Raw genomic sequence first — 22,371 nt, forward strand, 5'->3', positions numbered from 1 at the left:
TGCAGAACACTAGGTTAATTTGTATATGTTTTATGTAAAATGCATTACAATAGCTTGAGGAGGTGTGTGACAAAGAAGGATGCGCCAGAAATGGCGTTCAAAAGCATGTGAAAGTCGAAAACCGTACCACAAAATCGCGGGAGCACATAACTAATTACTTAATTTGGTATCAAAGGCGGTACAATAGTTTAAAGAAATGGGAGTGACATGGAAAACCACTTAACAGAACATTAGGTTAAGTGGCATCAAAGGGCCAAATATTAGGTTAAGACACCCAGAGTACACTGCAGAACATTAGGTTATGCAAAATGTTTGGTGCATGTAATTACTTCTTACAAGACCTACATGTTCCCAAACAGGAGGGAATGATGAGCAAGAGAAATACAAGCCCCACAAACTGAATTTTTTGTAATTAAACAATATACCCTTGAATTTCATGTTATGACATCATACCTCTCCACCAAAGAGCCATCAATTTCCGTATATTCTTGACACTGCCTTGAATCCCTTAAATTGTTTAAATAAACAATATTCCACACATTGTCGAAATTGTTTAAACAATATTCCATACACTACAATTGAGTTTCATCCAAATGACCAATCAATTGAGTTTCCTGACTATTTCTGTGAGGGAGGGTAGGAGGGGAGGGGATTTACCAGAGGGGGAGAGGTTAATCAGTTGATCAATTTAATTAAATAGTCAATCAAATTGATAAATGTGAGAGGGGCTATTCCAATAACTCAGACCTGGAAGTGTACCTGTAGCAGCGAAGCAGCGAGTGGGGAGGTTTACTGAGGGGTGGTGGGGAAGGGGGATGTGTGGGAGGAACAATAGGTTAAGTGCCTGTTAATCAAAAAGAGGGATCCTTTTAGCAGAACAATAGGTTAAGTGCCTGTCAATCAAAGGACAACAATAGGTTAAGTGACAGTCAATCAAAGGAGAACAATAGGTTTGCCCCTGAGTGCATATCTGCCCCTGATGAAGAGAACCTGAACCAACAAAATGGGGCAGAACGAAATTTGTTCCACTACTAACATTTTGGTAGGCTGGTGTCCATATTCTAGCATTTCAGCGGATTTAAAAGGAGACCTGGGGCAAAAAACAGAAAAAAATTTGATTTTTATTTTTTTGTTTGATTAAAATCTACAGAATCTCCTGAACATTCTGATATATTATTTATTTGGTGGAAATATTATCTTGCTAGTATTATCGTCCTTTACTGTACATCTGCATTGTCAGTTTTCCTCTTCACGACCTACATTGACTCATTTGAATGGCCATGTTTCCGAAACTATTTACTATAGAAGGCTGTGGTTTTGTTGTTTTGTAGTTGACAGTCTGCTCTACACAGTGTATTGTTTTCGCAACTCTTTGTTTAAATGTAGCGAAGTGTTTCGTGAATATCTTTGTTTAGTGGGTTTTAGTTAGCGCAACAAGCAAACATTGACAGCATTTTGCAGAAGAAAAATGACAAAACCGAGTGGAATATTCAAGAAGATAACAGGTTTTAGCGAAAATGTGTATCTGATAAAGTTTGTTTGAGTATATCACAAGGAACTACAAGCGACAGCAGTGACAAGGAAAGTGCAGTGCCTACACCCTCCACCCCAACCCCCCCCCCACCCCCCCCTCCCACTCAGTGCTTCAAAAAGGAAAGTTGGCTTTAGAGTTTATGGAGAGCTCAGTATTGGAAAAGACATGGATACGAATATAATTGTGGATTTCGATATTTTGGCTCGTGTTCTAAGTGAAGCGTAGCCGGCCGGTGTGTCCATGCGGTTCTAGGTGCTTCAGTCTGGAAGCGCGTGACCGCTGCGGTCGCAGGTTCGAATCCTGCCTCGGGCATGGATGTGTGTGTGATGTCCTTAGGTTAGTTAGGTTTAAGTAGTTCTAAGTTCTAGGGGACTGATGACCACAGATGTTAAGTCCCATAGTTCTCAGAGCCATTTGAACCATTTGAATTTAAGTGAAGCAGTGAGCTGTTCTCTTTGTGGTGGTGCAGTAACACTGTCTGAAGATGAATCACATAGGAAAGGAATTGTTTGTCATTTCGGTATTTCCTGTCAGAACTGCGAATCCTCTCAGAACTGCGAACTGGCTCAAAATGGTTCAAATGGCTTTGAGTACTGTTGGACTGAACTGCTGAGGTCATCCGTCCCCTAGAACTTAGAACTACTTAAACCTAACTAACCTAAGGACATCACACACACATCCATGCCCGAGGCAGGATTCGAACCTGCGACCGTAGCGGTCGCGCAGTTCCAGACTCTAGCGCCTAGAACCGCCCGGCCACTCCGGCCGGCAACTGTGAATTCTCTAAATCGTTTGCACATTAAGCAAGTGCAAAAACAACTTGTATACTAATAATGTAAGGTTAGTATATGGACTGCGGTGTATTCGGAAGAGTTGGGCAGTTGGGAAAATTTTGTGCAACTTCATGAATTTGCCAGGTCCTCCTACAGAGTATGAACACAACACTAATGTCATTGTTGATTGTGTAAAGGAAGTGGCTACAGATTCCATGATATCTGCAACAAAAGAAATAGTGGAAGCAAATGAAGGTTGCACTGATATCACTATTGCCTTTGATGGTTCCTGGCAGAGACGAGGACACAAATCTAGGAATGGAGTTGCAATGGCAACAAGTGTCGACATAGGAAAAGTCCTGTATCTTGAGATTTTGACAAAATATTGTCAAGGATGCATATGTGTTGGCGTGGATAGAGAGAGAGTAGAAGCCCATAAGCCAAACTGTGGAAAAAATTATGAGGGAACAAGTGGAGGGATGAAAGTAGCTGCTCCAGTAAATATTTTTCAGCGATCTGAGGAAGAAAGGGGAGTTAGGTACATTCAGTTCTTGAGAGATGGAGACAGCAAATCTTTTAAAGCAGTAGTAAATAGCAAACCTTACAGTGTGCCCATAACTAAACTAGTGTGTGTAGGCCATGTGAAAAAGAGAATGGGTGCACATCTGAGACAGTTGAAAATAAAAGTTGGCAACGCGAAGCTATCTGATGATGATGATGATGAGTCCCATACTCCGTTTACCGAGCGTATCTGATGGTAAAACAATAAAAGGGTTTGGCAGACTGACTGACAAGGTGATAGATCAGTTTCAAGATTATTATGGCAAAGCTATCAGGAACAACACCAATGATTTGCAGAAGATGGTGAGAATGGTTGTGCTATCTACTATAATAAAATTTCAACTGATAACAACCCCAAACATTGTTTGTGTCCTCCTCCTCCTGAGACATGGTGCAAATATAGAAAATCTGAAACTGAATGATCTCTGGCAGATTTTAAGCATAAAACCAGTGTGCCTCAAGCAGTAATGGAGGCTCTGAAGCCTATATTTACAGATCTGGTCAATCCAGATCTGTTGAAAAGGTGTTTGCATGGGAAAACACAAAACGTCAACGAATCTTACGATAACCTTCTCTGGACTCACATACTAAAAAGTATATTTGTTGGGATGAATACCCTACAGTTAGGAACGTATGACACTGTAATCACATTTAATAATGGATGTAATGGCAGACTGAGAGTACTTGAGAAGCTGGGAGTGATTTTGGGGAAGCATACAGTGGAAGGTCTTCACAAAGTGGACATCGGAAGAGTGAAAAAAGCTGAGGTTTCAGCAAAATATGTGACCAAAGAGGCAAGGAAAAGGAGAAGGCAGCTGTTACTTGATAGAACTGGTGGTGAAGATGACCTGTAATATGGGGCAGGGTGTTTGTAATAACTCATATTTACGTTAGCAAAAATTTTTGCAAAAATACGGGCATTGAGTAAAAAATTTGTAAAACCTTTTGTTTTGATGCAAAACCTTCCATCATAGATCAGTAGAATGAAGAGTCAGTAGTTAATATATGGCAGAAATTTCAAATTCATATCTACAACAGTCTCTGAGTTAATGGGTAATTAACATTGGTGAATTAACATGGGCGAGATAGGGGCCCTGGTCTCTCCTTAGTACACCGCCACTATAGGCTCTTAATGTCTTCATTGTGTTAATCCTTCTCCACTTTGTGGTTGGGAATTTCAACCGTAAGAGGGAAGGAAGGATGATTAATGCTTAATGTCCTATCAACTGTTAGGTCATTAGAGAAGCAGCATATGCTCGGATTAAGGAAGGTTGGGGAAGGAAATCGACCACGTCCTTTCAAAGGAACCATCCCGGCATTTGCCTGGAGTGTTTTAGGAAAATCACGCAAAACCTAAATCAGGATAGATGGACACAGATTTGAACCATCATCTTCCCGAATGTGACACAAGTGGGTTATTTCGTGTGGTAGTCATCAGTGGGGATCCAGATCTACATACATTGCGACAGAGGTTCACAAATGTCATCCATATATACCGCAGCCATCTCAGTACCAATAGTAAACGTGCGTATTGAGATACATTCTTCCGATGTAGTGTTGCCTCCGAACAAACAGACTAGAAAGCTGACGCCGCCAAATGGCTCCCACTCCAATTAATCTTACGGTGCCCTAGGAACGAGTAAAATTAACAGACATCAATAATGACTCCATGCTAAACTGCGATTCAGCCGTGGAAATATGGCAATATCCCATTGTTACTGGGCCCACTCAAGGCTGGTAAGCCAGAAGCCAACTGATCCATTAGATACCTTTGTGAGGGTGGAACACATCTGATGATGACATTACTATCCGTGGTGAAAGTGAAGAAGAATTACAGGCTCTTTTCAGTGGAATGAATAATCTAATGAGTACAGGGAAAGTTTGAAGAAAGCCAAAAGTAATAGAAGTATCAGAAATGAGAACAGCGAGAAACTTAACTTCAGGATTGGTGATCAAGAAATAGTTAAAGTAAAGGAATTCTGCTATCTAGGCAGCAAAATAACCCATGACTGACGGAGTAAGGGGGACATAAAAAACGGACTAGCACTGGGCTTTCCTGCCGAGAAAGGGCTACTTGTCTCAAATATAGGTATTACTTTGAAAAAGAAATTTCTGAGAATGTACGTTTGGAGTACAACATTGTATGACATTGAGACAAGGACTGTGGAGCAGCAGATACGAAAAAATCAAAACATTTGAGATGTGGTACTACGAATGATTTGGAAAATTTGGTGGACTGATGAGGTAAGGAATGAGGTGGTACTCCGGAGGATCGGCGAGAAAGAAATATTTGGTAAACACTGACAAGAAGAAGGGACAGGATGATAGGACATCTGTTAAGATATCAGGAAATAACTTCCATGGTAGTACTAGAGGGAGCTGTAGAGGGCAAAAACTGTAGAGGAAGACAGAGATTGCAATACATTCCGCAAATAACTGAGGATGTAGGTTACATGTGGTACACTGAATGAAGAGGTTGTCACAAGAGAGCAATTCATGGCGGCCACTTCAAACCACTCACATGACTGATGACCTATTCAAGCAATTAAGTTTAGCAACTGTTGCTCTTCGTATAATTGCTAGATTTGAAGAAACATAGCTCAACATTTTAACAAGTACGTCATATTTTCAGTCATTGGTGTCTAATGGCACAATTGTCTGTTGTAACTTGTCACTGGGACAAAATGTTGAATACCTTAAAGCGATCAGTGCGAACACAGAATCTTCTTGCAGACATCTCTGCAAGGAATTAGGCATTTTATGTGCTCCAGCACAACATGTATATTCGCTAATGAATTTTGATATAAATATTCCGTGACTTTTTGGGAAGAATAGGCTGTCCAGATCTACAAAAATATAAAGTATCACAGATGTTGTCAGTTGCTCAGGAAGAAGTTCAAGTTTTTTGACCATTTGCCCAATCATTGTAAGTGTCCGACTGTACCAAGTAAAATTTTAAATGTAACTTAAAATAGTTTCTTGTGGATAACCCCTTGAGGTCCATAGTGGCAGATGAAAGATCTAAATTTACGTGTGTCACTAGTTGAATGAGTAGTTTAAAAAGGCTAATATATTCATTTTTATTAATATAACCCACTGTAGTATTTGTTACCATGTAAGTAGCCAGAAAAAGGCATTCTCACAAGCGAATCACGTATGTATAGGCTGTAAACTGAGACGTTCGATATTATTCCGTTAAAAAGCGTTCTAATTATCTCGGGACGTGTGACAGACAGCAACGGGTTACAGGAAGGGCACCTTTTCATGAAACAGAGAATTATCATCCGGGTTCAGTTCCCGACAGGACAGCTAACTTTTAGGTTTTCCGTGTTACTCCCGAAATTCCGTAGGATGAAAGTCAGGAAGGTTACTTCCAAAAGGAGCAGGCTGATTTTCTTCATCATCCGTATCCAGTCATCCTTATCCAGTCCGTGCTCTAAGTGGATAATGCATCACGTTCCTAGATCAAAGAGATCTCTAGTTTCGTAGACTACATTTTAAGACTGTAATCCAAAATTTTGCTGATCGGTGTATGTCTCTATTGTGTTTGTTTTATCGTGCTCTTCATTTCCATTTTTACTGATTCTCTTTTTAGTTCTACGTTTATTTCATGACTTGTAAGGATTCGTTTCGTTTCTGCTATGAGATTTTCTGTGTATTGGTTGTTTAACCTATTGTTAGTGCAGCGTTTCAGCCCTTTTTCCAAGAGAAGTTTTTCTTATCATGTATTTCTGTCTCTGCGTTGTTTACTATAAATGGGTGAAATGTATGTTGATGTTCTTGTCATTTCTTATTCTAAATGTAAATGTATGTTTATGTCTGTTTTGTTGTAAGTTTCATTATTTTGTGTGCTTGCTTGTTTTGTTTCACTGCTGTTCATGTGTTGAGTTCAGTTTCTTTCTGTTAGTACCATGAGAACTGTGGAATGTCCTATGTACTAATTATAACCGAGTCTCGACAGTGTCATGTTCAGGCACTGTTTTTTCAAATATAACATCTTAATTTCATTTAAAAACCCATACCTTTGTACACGTGATTTTGACTTTTGTGCCACTGTACAAGTATTTCTAACCTTTAGATGAATAACAGGGAATTAAGTCGTTCCTCTTGCACGTTTTGTTGCATTTTATGTGCGGTATTGTCTTATAGAGCCTCAGACGTATTTTCTTGAACTTTTTGCATACGGTGAGAGGGACGTGTATGGCACAGAAACTATGTTTTATTCATTTGTGATGATAGGGTCCCAAAGCAAAATGATAACAACATACCCTAAATAAATGTATTTTTATGAAATAAATTTTTTCTGCTTAAATCACTTTAATATTTCTTAGCGTGATGCGTTTCAGAAGCATATTGCCGTCATCAGATGCATTACAATTACATGTACATTAATCTGAAGAGTGGTGATTATTTGCTGGGTTATGTACTGAAATTTGATCATTTTCATTAGAAATTTATTTGAAACTTCCTGGCCGATTAAAACTGTGTGCCGGACCGAGACTCGAACTCAACAAACTCAGGTCCAGAGTTCGAGTCTCGGTCCGGCACACAGTTTTAATCTGCCAGGAAGTTTCATATCAGCGCACACTCCATTGCAGAGTGAAAATCTCATCTAGAAATTTATTTGTCTCGCACACAGAGCACAGTACCAAACAAATTATTACCTAATTCCTTCACGTCACCCTTCATGTTAATGAACATGTAACTGTACTGCACCTGATGACGCCGAAATGCGTTAAGGAAAAAGTGACTGAACCAATAAAAAATCGTTTCTCAAATTTATATTACAGTCACTGACCTCAATCAGTCCCAAACCACATCAATAAATAAGTTGTAAATAAATGTAGTTTAATGTACACAAGGATTCGGTATTGCTTAAATACATGATCGATCATCAATCACTGGAAGCAAACAATATCGTTAAATATCCAGGAGTTTACGTCGCGTGTGATATTAAGGTTGACGACCACCGAAGTAGAAGACTCATATGTACTGGGGGCAATCCAAAGCAAGTGTAAGTCACATACGGAAGAGGTCACTTAACAAAAGCCTTCTTCACTTACAAAAGCCTTCTTCAACTTTCTCCGGAAAAAGACTTATCAAGTTGGATTAACGGATGAAACCTACATTGCTATACGGCTAAAGCTGTCACCAGGACCCAGTGGCTTCCAAGGGCAACAAAAATTTGATTTTCAGCATCTCATATTATTACTTACCGAATATGAAAATTTAAAATTCTGGCATAATCTATTGATTAGGAAGTATGACAATGCGTAGAAGGTTTACCACTATAAGTCAGCTATGAATGTCTAGAGTAAGCACTACTCTGGGCGTCCAAATTACCCAGACTGCATTTCTCCAGGATGTGAGAATGAGGGCAGTATTTGTACATAATCTCAAACTTTTCGGAAACTTTCTTCTCGATGACAACCCCCCCCCCCCTCTCCACCTTCCCAACACACACACACATACGCACAAAATAGTGAAAGGGAGGAAGATTATCTCTTACTACATTTCCGCTATGCGTGTAGTCTTCGTTCTGATTTTGGCTGGCTCTGAGCACTATGGGACTTAACATCTGTGGTCATCAGTCCCCTAGAACTTACTAATTAAACCTAACTAACCTAAGGACATCACACACATCCATGCCCGAGGCAGGATTCGAACCTGCGACTGTAGCGGTCGCGGGGTTCCAGACTGTAGCGCCTAGAATCGCTCGGCCACCGCGGCCAGCTTCTGATTTTGACTTTTTCATTGGTCTATGGGTGACTAATACGAAACTAATAAAACAAAGACAATAAGTGTTTAGCGACTTCAACAACTACGTTTTTACATACTTAACGTCAAATATTTAACACATTAACTCACCTTAAAGAAATCAGAGGTCTAGAGCTGTTTTATACATGAGAGTTCGACTCTACAAAGAATCACGTGTGTGGACCCGTAAAATTTCAAGAGACCATATTCCAAAATGAATAATTACTTCGTCCAGCATATACACTGAAGCGCCAAAGAAATTGGTATAGACATGGGTATTCAAATACAGATATATATAAACAGACAGAATACGGCGCTGCGGTCGGCAACGCCTGTATAAGACAACACGTGTCTGGCGCGGTTACTACTGCTACAATGGCAGGTTATCAATATTTAAGTGAATATGAACGTGGTGTTATAGTCGGCGCACGAGCGATGGAACACAGCATCTCCGAGGTAGCGACGAAGTGGGGATTTCACCCGTACAATCACTTCACGACTGTTCCGTGAATATCAGGAATCTGGTAAAACATCAAATCTCTGACATCGCTGCGGCCGGAAAAAGATCCTGCAAGAATGGGCCCAGCGACGACTGAGGAGAATCGTCCAACGTGACAGGAGTGCAACTTTGAAGCAAATTGCTGCAGATTTCCGTGCTGGGCCATAAACACGTGTCAGCGTGCGATCAACGAAAAATCAACTATATGGGCTTTCGCAGCCGAAGGACCACTCGTGTATCCTTGATGACTGCATGACAGAAAGCTCTTCGCCTCGCCTGGGCGCTTCAACCGACATTGGACTGTTGGTGACTGGTCGGACGAATCTCGGTTCAAGTTTTATCGAGCGGATGGACGTGTACAGATATGGAGACAATCTCATGAATTCATGGACCCTACATTTGAGCAGGGGACTGTTCTAGCTGGTGGGGGCTCTGTAATGTGGTGTGGGGCGTGTGCAGTTGGAGTGATATGGGACCCCTGATACGTCTAGATACTACTCTGAAAGGTGACACGTACGTAAGCATTCTGTCTGGTCACCTTTATCCATTTATGTCCACTGCGCATTCTGACGGACTTTATCAATTCCAGCAGGACAATGCGACACCCCACATGTCCAGGACTGCTACAGAGTGGCTGCAGGAACACACTTCTGAGTTTAAACACTACAGCTAGCCACTAAGCACCCTAGACATGAACTTTATTGAGCATATCTGGGATGCCTTGCAATGTGCTGTTCAGAAGAGATTCCCCCCCCCCCCCCCCCCGTACTCTTACCGATTTATGGACAGCCCTGCAGGATTCCCTCCAGCATTACTTCAGACATTAGTCGAGTCTATGCCTCGCCGTGTTGCCGCACCTCTGCGTGCTCGCGGGGGACCTACACGATATTAGTCAGGTGTACCAGTTTATGTGTCTCTTTAGGGTATCTTTCGTAATGGTCACTAGTTTAAAATTAGAGAAATTCGTACTCATACAGAATGGTATCGACAATCTTTGTTTTCGAGAATGGAAAGGGAGGACGAGAGAAATAATACTGGTTCGATATGTCCCTCCTATAAACGTGTGGTACTGTGGTTTGCAGGGTACAGAGCAAGCTGTATATTTATTGGAATACTCATCGCTGGCTGTGTTTACTTAAGCCACACATCGTCATCTACAGTTGTACCCTGTAAATCACTCAGAACGGTATGGCATAGGTTGCTTTGCTTCACTCACAGATTAACGTTGAGGAGAAGGTGATAGCTAACGTACCTGAGAAGGAGCGCAGACAATTTAGTTTCGATTTCCGGTCGCGTAATATGTAAGAAATCTGATTCATATTCCGGAGGACTACCTTGTCGTTCTGTGATTTGTATCTGTAATAGAGCCATCTTACCACCTTTTCATCGTTGTACGAAGAATGCCACAGTGTGTATCAGACAATGCACAGGAAGGTTAAATCTGTCCCTCTAAGCCGGCCAGTGTGGCCGAGCGGTTCTAGGCGCTACAGTCTGGAACCACGTGACCGCTACGGTCGCAGGTTCGAATCCTGCCTCGGGCATGGATGTGTGTGATGTCCTTAGGTTAGTTAGGTTTAAGTAATTCTAGGTTCTAGGGGACTGATGACCTCAGAAGTTAAGTCCCATAGTGCTCAGAGCCATTTGAACCATTTGTCCCTCTAACTGCCCACTGCCACAGCTCTGCCTTCTGATCAACTGTTCTTGCAAATAATCTTATACCTACCGCTTTGTGCAGAACGATGTGGCTTTCGTTATAATAAGTTTGGAACCAAAGTGTTCTGGAAATATATCTGTCAGTCAATAAGATATAGACAACCGACCTGAAAGTGTGTTTGATTCTGGAAACGGAAGTGTTCTTTACGAAAGAAAACTTATTAGGACTGTCCATGAAGATTTGCGATAATAATGAATTTAGAGAAGAACCTATAGCTAAGCAGTCTGTAAGGAATGCTGATACGCTACTGTGTACAGAATTCAAGTTTGGATTTATTCAGGCCAATTTTTCTAGATGTACTAATCTTCAGTAAAGTTCGTACGTTACCTCAAGCCGCTTGCTCGATTACAGGCCGCCAAGAGAAATGCAGGGAAAATCTTTCACAAGACACTCATGAATGCATCATTGGACAAATAACTTAAGAAGCACGCCTTCCGGCTGCACACAAGAAACAACCAAAAAACATGCCTCAAAGGTTTAAGTTCCTTAATGGTCTACAGTTTGCAATTACGAAGCACACCATATTAAGGACAACAAAAAATGGGTCTTATCGACTAAATGTAAAGTGCGTGATGGAGCGTGCTTTGAACCAATTTCAATAAACCTACTTTGTACCAATTTCAATAATAGTCTGTCAAATTTAGTATATCTCCTAATCTCTTTTATCTTACTCTCTTTATCCCTATGAGGAGTTCTACAGTTTTCCATAAATAACGATGTACTAAATGTATCCAACAGGTCTTGGCAAGAAAAACTTCGCAGTGCTTAAAATCACCGAGATAAGTTCCCCGTGCTATATTGACCTGTCACAATTCTAGCAGCACGTGCCTGAAATTTTTCGATGTATGCTGTACTGCGTAATTGGTAAGAGCTCCAAACGCTGAAACGGTACTGTAGAATAGGTCGCACTACCATCCTACATGTGAATTCCTTTACAGGTGAACTGTACATTTGCAGAACGCTTCCAGCAGTCCACAGTTTTCTCTTCACTATCGTTAAGACAGATTTTATATCCTCGTCCCATGTGACAATATGAGTTAGATGAGTATGTGCCAAACAAGATCGTAAGAGATGGAAAAGAGCCACCGTGGTACAACAACCGAGTTAGAAAACTGCTGCGGAAGCAAAGGGAACTTCACAGCAAACATAAACATAGCCAAAGCCTTGCAGACAAACAAAAATTACGCGAAGCGAAATGTAGTGTGAGGAGGGCTATGCGAGAGGCATTCAATGAATTCGAAAGTAAAGTTCTATGTACTGACTTGGCAGAAAATCCTAAGAAATTTTGGTCTTACGTCAAAGCGGTAGGTGGATCAAAACAAAAAGTCCAGACACTCTGTGACCAAAATGGTACTGAAACTGAGGATGACAGACTAAAGGCCGAAATACTAAATGTCTTTTTCCAAAGCTGTTTCTCAGTGGAACACTGCACTGTAGTTCCTTCTCTAGATTGTCGCACAGATGACAAAATGGTAGATATCGAAATAGACGACAGTGATAGAGAAACAATTAAAATCGCTCAAAAGAGGAAAGGCCACTGGACCTGATGGGATACCAGTTCGATTTTACACAGAGTACGCGAAGGAACTTGCCCCCTTCTTGCAGCGGCGTACCGTAGGTCTCTAGAAGAGCGTAGCGTTCCAAAGGAATGGAAAAGGGCACAGGTCATCCCCGTTTTCAAAAAGGGACGTCGAACAGATGTGCAGAACTATAGACCTATATCTCTAACGTCGATCAGTTGTAGACTTTTGGAACACGTATTATGTTCGAGTATAGTGACTTTCCTGGGGACTAGAAATCTACTCTGTAGGAATCAGCATGGGTTTCGAAAAAGACGGTCGAGTGAAACCCAGCTCGCGCTATTCGTCCACGAGACTCAGAGGGCCATAGACACGGGTTCACAGGTAGATGCCGTGTTTCTTGACTTCCGCAAGGCGTTCGATACAGTTCCTCACGGTCGTTTAATGAACAAAGTAAGAGCATATGGACTATCAGACCAATTGTGTGATTGGATTGAGGACTTCCTAGATAACAGAACGCAACATGTCATTCTCAATGGAGAGAAGTCTTCCGAAGTAAGAGTGATTTCAGGTGTGCCGCAGGGGAGTGTCATAGGACCGTTGCTATTCACGATATAAATATATGACCTTGTGGATGACATCGGAAGGCTTTTTGCAGATGATGCTGTGGTGTATCGAGAGGTTGTAACAATGGAAAATTGTACTGAAATGCAGGAGGATCTGCAGCAAATTGAAGCATAGTGCAGGGAATGGCAATTGAATCTCAATGTAGACAAGTGTAATGTTCTGCGAACACATAGAAAGAAAGAAAGAAAGATCCTTTATCATTTAGCTACAATATAGCAGGTCAGCAACTGGAAGCAGTTAATTCCATAAATTATCTGGGAGTACGCATTAGGAGTGATTTAAAACGGAATGATCATACAGAGTTGATCGTCGGTAAAGCAGATGCCAGACTGAGATTCATTGAAAGAATCCTAAGGAACAAAAGAAGTAGGTTACGGTACGCTTGTTCGCCCACTGCTTGAATACTGCTCACTAGTGTGGGATCCGTATCAGATACGGTTGATAGAAGAGATAGAGAACATCCAACGGAGGGTAGCGAGCTTCGTTACAGGATCATTTAGTAATCGCGAAAGCGTTACGGAGATGATAGATAAACTCCAGTGGAAGACTGCAGGAGAGACGCTCAGTAGCTCTGTACAGGCTTTTGTTAAAGTTTCGAGAACATACCTTCACCGAAGAATCAAGCAGTATATTGCTCCCTCCTACGTATATCTCCCGAAGAGACCATGAGGATAAAATCAGAGAGATTCGAGCCCTCACAGAAGCATACCGACAATCCTTCTTTCCACGTACAATACGAGACTGGAATAGAAGGGAGAACCGATAGAGGTACTCAAGGTACCCTCCGCCACAACCGCCAGGTGGCTTGCGGAGTATGGATGTAGATGTAGATGTAGATGACGTGATCCAGATGTTTTCTTGATAAAGATTTGTCCACTGTTTTTCTGGATAATGATTTGTCTACTTTTTTCTGGATAATGATTTGTCCACTGTTTTAAATTACAGTGAGGCGAAAGTGGTGGTAAAGATTTTAAGCTTTTCTACGTTGTACGGACTGTCGCCCAAGTATTAAGAAGGTTATTCTAATGTGTCTCGCAGTGGCTGGTTCATCCTGTTTCAGGCAGTGATCAAGCCAGCCACCGTTATCTGAGACACAGATAATTTTGACTGCTTGCCCATTTGTCTTTTAATATACGTTTTCGTACCGATTACTTTTGATATCCGTGTCTAGACCTGTTAACCAACGTTCACTTTTTATTACATCTTCTTGCTCTTCTATAAATTTCAATGCGATAGGGTCTGCAGCGGCGATTCTAAAAAAATGTTTCAAATGGCTCTGAGCACTATGGGACGTAACACCTGAGGTCATCAGTCCCATAGAACTTAGAACTACTTAAACCTAACCAATCAAATAACATCACACACATCCATGCCCGAGGCAGGATTCGAACCTGCGACCGTAGCGGAGGCTCAGCTCCAGACTGTAGCGCCTAGAACCGCACGGCCACTCCGGCCGGCAGTATATCTACAGATATGACTTGTTTCTATATAAAAATCACAAGCGTCAATAATGTATTCAATGTATAATGCTTCCGTTTTAGACACTTGAAAAGGGCCTAAGACCGAAATTGTTCAGTCGTTTATGAAATAAAGAGAATGGCAGCTGCTGCCTTGGGCATGTATGTGTGTGATGTCCTTAGGTTAGTTAGGTTTAATTAATCCTAAGTTCTAGGCGACTGATGACCTCAGAAGTTTAGTCGCATAGTGCTCAGAGCCATTTGAACCATTTGTAGATATACTAGGTGCATTATAATTTACTTTATGGACGATTTTTAGTAGTAAATTATGCCATGTGCGTCGTTGCTCGTATGACTTCATGACAGGCAGCCGAATGTACCGGTGATTAACTTTCAGAATTATTTTTCCGATTATTCCTGTTTCATTTAGTATTTTATGGCATGACCGCAGGAACCCAGCATGCTCCCAATTACAAGTTAAACTATTGCCATCTTTTTCTATGTAGAATAACTGAGGTAGGTTATTGACACGCAGGTCGACGAAGAAGCGTCGAACTGAAAGACTTGTTTCCTACTTCGGCCCAAACAAACAGATACTCATCTGCATTGAGCTTCTTCGTTCTTCTTGTAGACAAAGTAAACGGCTTATCAGGTACCAAAGTACCACAGGGAACCTTAGCAAGTAGACCTGTACTTTCAGCTGTCCTCCATGTCTTCCAAGCCAAGATGTTTGCATCGGGGAATGCTTCAAGACCACCATAGTCAGCATGGTTCCCCCATATTACAGCCAAGATCAGCCATGTACTGTCTCCAAACACAGCAGAAACATCGCACGTGAACTGCATTCGTAGTCCACGAATAACACGCGGACCACCCATAAGCTGTTGCTTATTGAATTGTCCAGCCAAGTCAATATTGCTCTCAATGGCATGTACACAGGAACACTGCGCAGCCAGCGGCAACGATATCCACACCGCAAAGGCATTGCAGAGGCACGTCCTTATCTCTGACGTCACGCACCGAAGCCCCACGGAATTATTCATTTCGCTATGTTATTGTTTTATTAAGGAGTGAAGGAAGTGCATGAATGCACATAGTCAGTTACGTGTTCCATTGGTCAATAACACGGAAAAACCGTTATGATGTGGAACGTGTCAAATGCACGAGAAATGCGCACAGGAAACAAATTATTTTTTTTACGTTATATTGTTATACCTAAATATTTCTGTTATCTACCCTATTCCCTTAAATTGGCACAAAATGCATATATTATATCTCCAGATTTATTTACTCACATTCAAGAATTCATCTATGGTGTAGGAGTTGTCAAGAAGGTATGACTTCAATTTGTTTTTGAAACTATTACTGCTGTCTGTCATACATTTTATTGCATCTTGTAATTTATCAAAAAGTTTTATAATAGCATATTTACCCCTTTCTGTGCCAAAGATACGTTAAGTAAAGGATAGTGTAGGTCTTCCTTTTTTCTGGTATTGTAATCATGAATGTCACTGTTGATTTTAAACTGGTCCATGTTGTTGAGAAAAAATTTCATTACTGAGTAAATTTACTGTGAAGCAGTTGTAAGAATTCCTAACTTTTTAAACAGATGCCTACAAGATGTGCGACTATGGACCCCACACATTATTCTAACTACGTTCTTTTGAGCAGTGAATACCTTCTGCCTAAGTGTTGAGTTGCCCCAGAATATTATTCCGTAAGACATCAGAGAATGGAATTATGCAAAGTATGTTTGCTTACTAATTTCTACATTCTCAAAATTGGCAATTATTCTGGTTGCAAAAGTTGCTGAACCTAGTCGCTTTAGGAGATCCAAAATATGACTTTAGCAATTAAGATTCTCATCTATATGTCAATTACTCATCTATATGTACACCCAAAAACTTAGTATGCTCTACCCTTCTAACATTCTGCGTGGTTTCTGTTTGTTCTATGTCGTGTCTCCCTACCACTTTCGCGCAACGACGCTCTGAGCGTGTTTTTTAGGGAGTTGACTAGTTTGAACCTGGGACCTGTTGCTGGTAAGGAGACGCCAGACCACACATGACATGTAGAGTTCAGAAGAGTTCAGTGAGACTAGCGATGATATAATCAAATCCTTAATGATTACAGCGTCAGCTCCACTACACTCCCTGTAAAAGAATCTAAATATTAACTAAATTTAGTAGAAGGGGTTCAAGGCTTTCCTATTTTTATATAGCTGGTAAAATAACGCCGAAAAATTAGTTAAGTTTATCATTAGAAATTTTATCCTACTCACAAAACATTGTTTATAAATTGCACTATTGATAAAAGGAAAAAGTTTTAATACAGGATGATAAAAACCAACTGCGTTCAACAAAAATGTGAACGAATATACCCTGAATGGGTTTCGAAGTTCTACAATGGATCGAAGGATGACCTATGCCATATCACATCTATAATCTAGGTTTAAATAAAGTTTCACAAAAAAGAAAACTATCAAAATGGTCTACAGTGACCCTCAATTATCTTTAATTACTTATCTAACTTGTTGTAAATTACTGTGGCTGATGTCGCTTCTCAATAATTATATAACAGAAAAATCATCACGTTCCAGATTTTAACTTATGTAGCAAATGTGAATACCATGAGATTTAATTGACGATCGACACTAGTATTACGTAAAAAGGGGATGTAACAGATGAGACTTCTGCAGTTCTGAGTGAAGCTTTATGCGCTGTTATGCGGCATTGTATGCGTTCATTACCTTGTCGTTGGTTATTCAGTGTCAGGGGGCGTCGGTCGGCACAGCTCAACGCACGTTGCCGCCTCGGAAGCAACTCTATCCTAACTTCTCCTTACTACAATTTACTGAAGTTGGTTTAAAAAAAACTATCTGGCTGTGTTTTCATCTGACCAATCAGGGTCTCAATGTTAGCCTTAAGCTCCGCCTACAAAAATTCTGTCTATCCAATGAGAAACGTTATACTTTTCGTGGTGGGGCAATGTTTTTAAACTTTGCAACGTAACAGAGACGCGGAAAAGTCTCACGCTAAAACTTGCAGATGGTGTGGCCCTTTTAGTGTTATCAAAAGATCTATACTGTTCTTCTGGAGGGCTCTAGCTTTTAACATGGGCTGGAGGATGGTCCTGGTGGTTAACTTTCGACGTGGGTGTCCGTCCCTTATCGTAGGGCCTTCTAGCTCAACACGGTTCTGCTCTCGGCTTCTGTTCTCGTTTCTCCCCTTGGAACTGCGTCCGTCTCACGGTGGGAAGGTATGACATTTATTTAGGCATTCTTGTGTTAGTCTGTGGTATTCCATTTGCTCACTCGTTACTCGTATTAATTTGGTTAATTTAATGTCACGATTTATTCGGAGCTATGTGACATACTACTGGATTTGCTTATCATGTCAGGTTTTCATGGAAGGTGCTGGATTTGCCTGACACCTTACACCCTGGCTACTGACTTCTTTTGATGTGTTATGTTTATTGAAGGAATTATACTTTTTGCAGCAGAAAATTGGATGTACTGTGTTTTTTCAAAGTTCAGAGCAAGCCAATTTGCAGAATACCAATTAATAACTTTCCCAAAGACCTTATTTGTATCATTTTCTATCGGAATTTCTTTTACTGGATTAATAGTTATGCTTGTATCATCAGCAAACAGTGCCAGTTCAGCATCTTGTTTCACATAAGAATGGAGGTCATTCACATATATCAAGAGCAGTAGGGGACCCATGATCGAACCTTGTGGAACACCTAATGTAATTTCACCCCAGTTTGATGAGGTGGCAAACTCCTTTGAATCACTCGAAGGATATAAAGAGACTTTTTGCTTTCTGTTCTGTAGATATGACTTAAACCACTCATATGCTGTTGTATTTATACCATAGAATTGCAATTTGTCTAACATAATGTCATAGTTCACACAATCAAATGCTTTGGATAAGTCACAGACTATTTCTACTGGTCACATTTTACTATTTAAAAACTCTATTATGTGGACAGTGAAATTGTATATTGCTGTCTCAGTGGAACAGCATTTCTGAAATCCGAACTGTGATTTACTAAGTATCCCATTACTGTTGAGTTGGCTAACCACTCTTGAGTACATTACTTTCTCAAAGATTTTTGAGAATAGACAAACACCCTCCCATTCTTTTGTTTATTAGTCCTCCGTACCTAATTCGGTAAAAAGGGAGCCCTTATACTTCGTAGGATCACTGTCGGTCCGACTGTTATAGACACCTTTTTCTCAGGAATGGGTAGACGTATCAAGTTCAAATTTCTGTTATATACTAGTCTGTGGTCTATTGGTCGTGCAATGAATATAAGCTCAGTCAATGCAGTTAGAATATACGGCCATTTATGTCACAAATTTTGATACTCGCAAACTCACTGATCAAAACTTATAGGACACTTTCCGTTGACCTAGGATCATGGAACTTCGCGAAAAGCGCGGTTTCACAGTACAAATAAACGAAAATCCGAAAACTGTTAATCTGTAATTATATCAAACGAAAAAATATTTTTTGCCATTTGTTATCCGTCTGCTCGCCCATCTGTTAAGGCCCCATTTCCTTGGGGACGGGTAGACGCATCAAAATGACACTGATGCCGCATACTAAGGTCTTAGGTCACATTTTGATATTCGCAAATTCACTCATCAAAACATATAGGGCACTTGCTGTTGACCTAGAATCGTGAAATTTTGACAAGAAGCAAGGTTTCACAATGCAAGTACAGGAAAATACCATAAAATTGTTAATTCGTAATAATAGGATAAGAAACACATTTCTTTTTTCATTTGTTATTTGATTTATTAGAATTCTTGGAGGCCTTGAAATTCCTACGGCCACTATCTTGCCTGCATCATTGTCAATAACAGGCAAAATCGTTGAGATTCTCGATTCCTGGGAAGGATAAACCGTCTATATACATAATTTTTATGGAACACTCAGAGCCCGAGTCCTACTCGCAATTGGCCAATTTTTTATTGCTAAGGAAGGACTTAATCCACGCTAAAAGTTTGGTTCGTTTCTGAAAGGGCGCTGATAATCATGCCACTGTCGGGTCTGAAATGTATGGTCGTCATCGTCATCATCTGCTTCAAATGCTGGTCACTAATCTTGTCGACAGATACTAACTGGTCCTCTCTCTTTGTTACAGACATTGTCTTGAATTCATCCCCATTTAAAGGGTGCTGCCGCTCAATACACGAAGTGGCCAACTCTTTCCGAATTTCATTTTCATCATCCTACGAAAATACTTTCCTTTGCATCGCCGGCGAACAATCTGGTAAGCGCTGCTAATTTTGTCTGATAAATCGTTTATGTATTTTGAGTACATTGGAGATTCTATAACACTTCGCTGGAGCACGCCCTATGTTACTTCCCTCCAAAAATTCAAATGTCTCTAAGCACTTAACATCGGAGGTCATCAGTCCTCTAGACTTATAACTACTTAAACCTAACTAACCTAAGGACATCACACACATCCATGCCCGAGGCAGGATTCGAACCTGCGACCGTAGCAGCTGTGCGGTTCCAGACTGAAGAGCCACGAACCATACGGTGGGTTGCCGAATGTTTATGTAGATATACACTCCTGGAAATGGAAAAAAGAACACATTGACACCGGTGTGTCAGACCCACCATACTTGCTCCGGACACTGCGAGAGGGCTGTACAAGCAATGATCACACGCACGGCACAGCGGACACACCAGGAACCGCGGTGTTGGCCGTCGAATGGCGCTAGCTGCGCAGCATTTGTGCACCGCCGCCGTCAGTGTCAGCCAGTTTGCCGTGGCATACGGAGCTCCATCGCAGTCTTTAACACTGGTAGCATGCCGCGACAGCGTGGACGTGAACCGTATGTGCAGTTGACGGACTTTGAGCGAGGGCGTATAGTGGGCATGCGGGAGGCCGGTTGGACGTACCGCCGAATTGCTCAACACGTGGGGCGTGAGGTCTCCACAGTACATCGATGTTGTCGCCAGTGGTCGGCGGAAGGTGCACGTGCCCGTCGACCTGGGACCGGACCGCAGCGACGCACGGATGCACGCCAAGACCGTAGGATCCTACGCAGTGCCGTAGGGGACCGCACCGCCACTTCCCAGCAAATTAGGGACACTGTTGATCCTGGGGTATCGGCGAGGACCATTCACAACCGTCTCCATGTAGCTGGGCTACGGTCCCGCACACCGTTAGGCCGTCTTCCGCTCACGCCCCAACATCGTGCAGACCGCCTCCAGTGGTGTCGCGACAGCCGTGAATGGAGGGACGAATGGAGACGTGTCGTCTTCAGCGATGAGGGTCGCTTCTGCCTTGGTGCCAATGATGGTCGTATGCGTGTTTGGCGCCGTGCAGGTGAGCGCCACAATCAGGACTGCATACGACCGAGGCACACAGGGCCAACACCCGGTATCATGGTGTGGGGAGCGATCTCCTACACTGGCCGTACACCTCTGGTGATCGTCGAGGGGACACTGAATAGTGCACGGTACATCCAAACCGTCATCGAACCCATCGTTCTACCATTCCTAGACCGGCAAGGGAGCTTGCTGTTCCAACAGGACAATGCACGTCCGCATGTATCCCGTGCCACCCAATGTGCTCTAGAAGGTGTAAGTCAACTACCCTGACCAGCAAGATCTCCGGATCTGTCCCCCATTGAGCATGTTTTGGACTGGATGAAGCGTCGTCTCACGCGGTCTGCACGTCCAGCACGAACGCTGGTCCAACTGAGGCGCCAGGTGGAAATGGCATGGCAAGCCGTTCCACAGGACTACATCCAGCATCTCTACGATCGTCTCCATGGGAGAATAGCAGCCTGCATTGCTGAGAAAGGTGGATATACACTGTACTAGTGCCGACATTGTGCATGCTCTGTTGCCTGTGTCTATGTGCCTGTGGTTCTGTCAGTGTGATCATGTGATGTATCTGACCCCAGGAATGTGTCAATAAAGTTTCCCCTTCCTGGGACAATGAATTCACGGTGTTCTAATTTCAATTTCCTGGAGTGTAGATACTCCCGCTTCTGCTGAGCATTCATCTTCGGGATCCCGGACAATGAAGTTGCTGGCAGCTTTGTCAAATAGGCTACCAGTAAACCATCCCTGGAGATCGGGCTGCGGGGAATGATTTCCGATCGGTCTTCCGTCGTAAAGGTTTTGCGTTCTGTGATAATGAATGGCTCACCCTCAATACACTAAGTAAACTCCGTGTTATGAAGGAGAAAGCGAATGTGTGCCGGTCATCCATGCGAGCCACTCACAGGGACTCCTTTGTCCTGTGACGGCTCCACATCGGCCAAACGTGGCTAACACATGGCCACCTCCTCCGTCGCGAGGACCCGCCTTGGTGTCGCTGTGGTTCCCCCTTGACTGTCGTCCACATCTTGTTGGACTGTTCAATTTTACGCACTCTGCGGCGGACTTATAACCTTTCAGCACCGTACCTATGGTGTTTGGGCGGCAATGCCTCAGCGGCTGACTTAGTTTCACATTTTATTCATGAGGCGGTTCTTTATCATGCATTCTAATGGTGGGTGCCTGGCCTTCTCTCCCAGGCCTTCACCTCCATCCATTTTACCTCTTCGTCACTCTTTCTTTGCCTGTTATTTCCCTTAGGTGTTCGTCTTTTCCCTATGTGTGTTCATTCCGCCTCATCTTTTAAATATAAATTTTAGTGTGTTTTATCGTGATTGGCTCATTCTTTCTTATTCTTGTGATCAGCCAGACCAGCCCATCTGCTATATTATTTTAATACCTTCCTCTTCTTTCTCTTTTAGCGTACGTTCTACTCATTTGGTTCGCTTCTTTCTTTTTCTCTTTCGGTGTTGTTCACCTTGGTTATACACTCTTTTACTTTTCCCAACTCCTTTTGGGAACTGATTTACCTTGAGACATCTACATCGACATTTATACTCCGCAAGCCACCCAC

General features: G+C 42.0%; 1 protein-coding gene across 11 annotated transcripts in view; it reads left to right on the top strand.

Moving 5' to 3' along the window:
* Positions 1–22,371, top strand: part of LOC126284740 (uncharacterized) — a 624,884-nt gene that overhangs the window by 554,451 nt on the left and 48,062 nt on the right. For 7 of the 11 annotated variants that reach the window (XR_007551535.1, XR_007551536.1, XR_007551538.1 and 4 more), the window contains one exon: positions 19,597–19,725. The exons of 2 other annotated variants lie outside the window; for them this stretch is intronic. The gene's annotated coding sequence lies outside the window, so the exon portion shown is untranslated. Of the gene's footprint in view, positions 1–11,189; positions 11,466–19,596; positions 19,726–22,371 lie in introns of those variants that run through there. 2 more of the 11 variants (XR_007551545.1, XR_007551539.1) reach the window with 1 other exon arrangement.

The sequence above is a fragment of the Schistocerca gregaria genome, chromosome 8 (genome assembly GCF_023897955.1).
Source record: "Schistocerca gregaria isolate iqSchGreg1 chromosome 8, iqSchGreg1.2, whole genome shotgun sequence".
Lineage (NCBI taxonomy): Eukaryota > Metazoa > Arthropoda > Insecta > Orthoptera > Acrididae > Schistocerca > Schistocerca gregaria.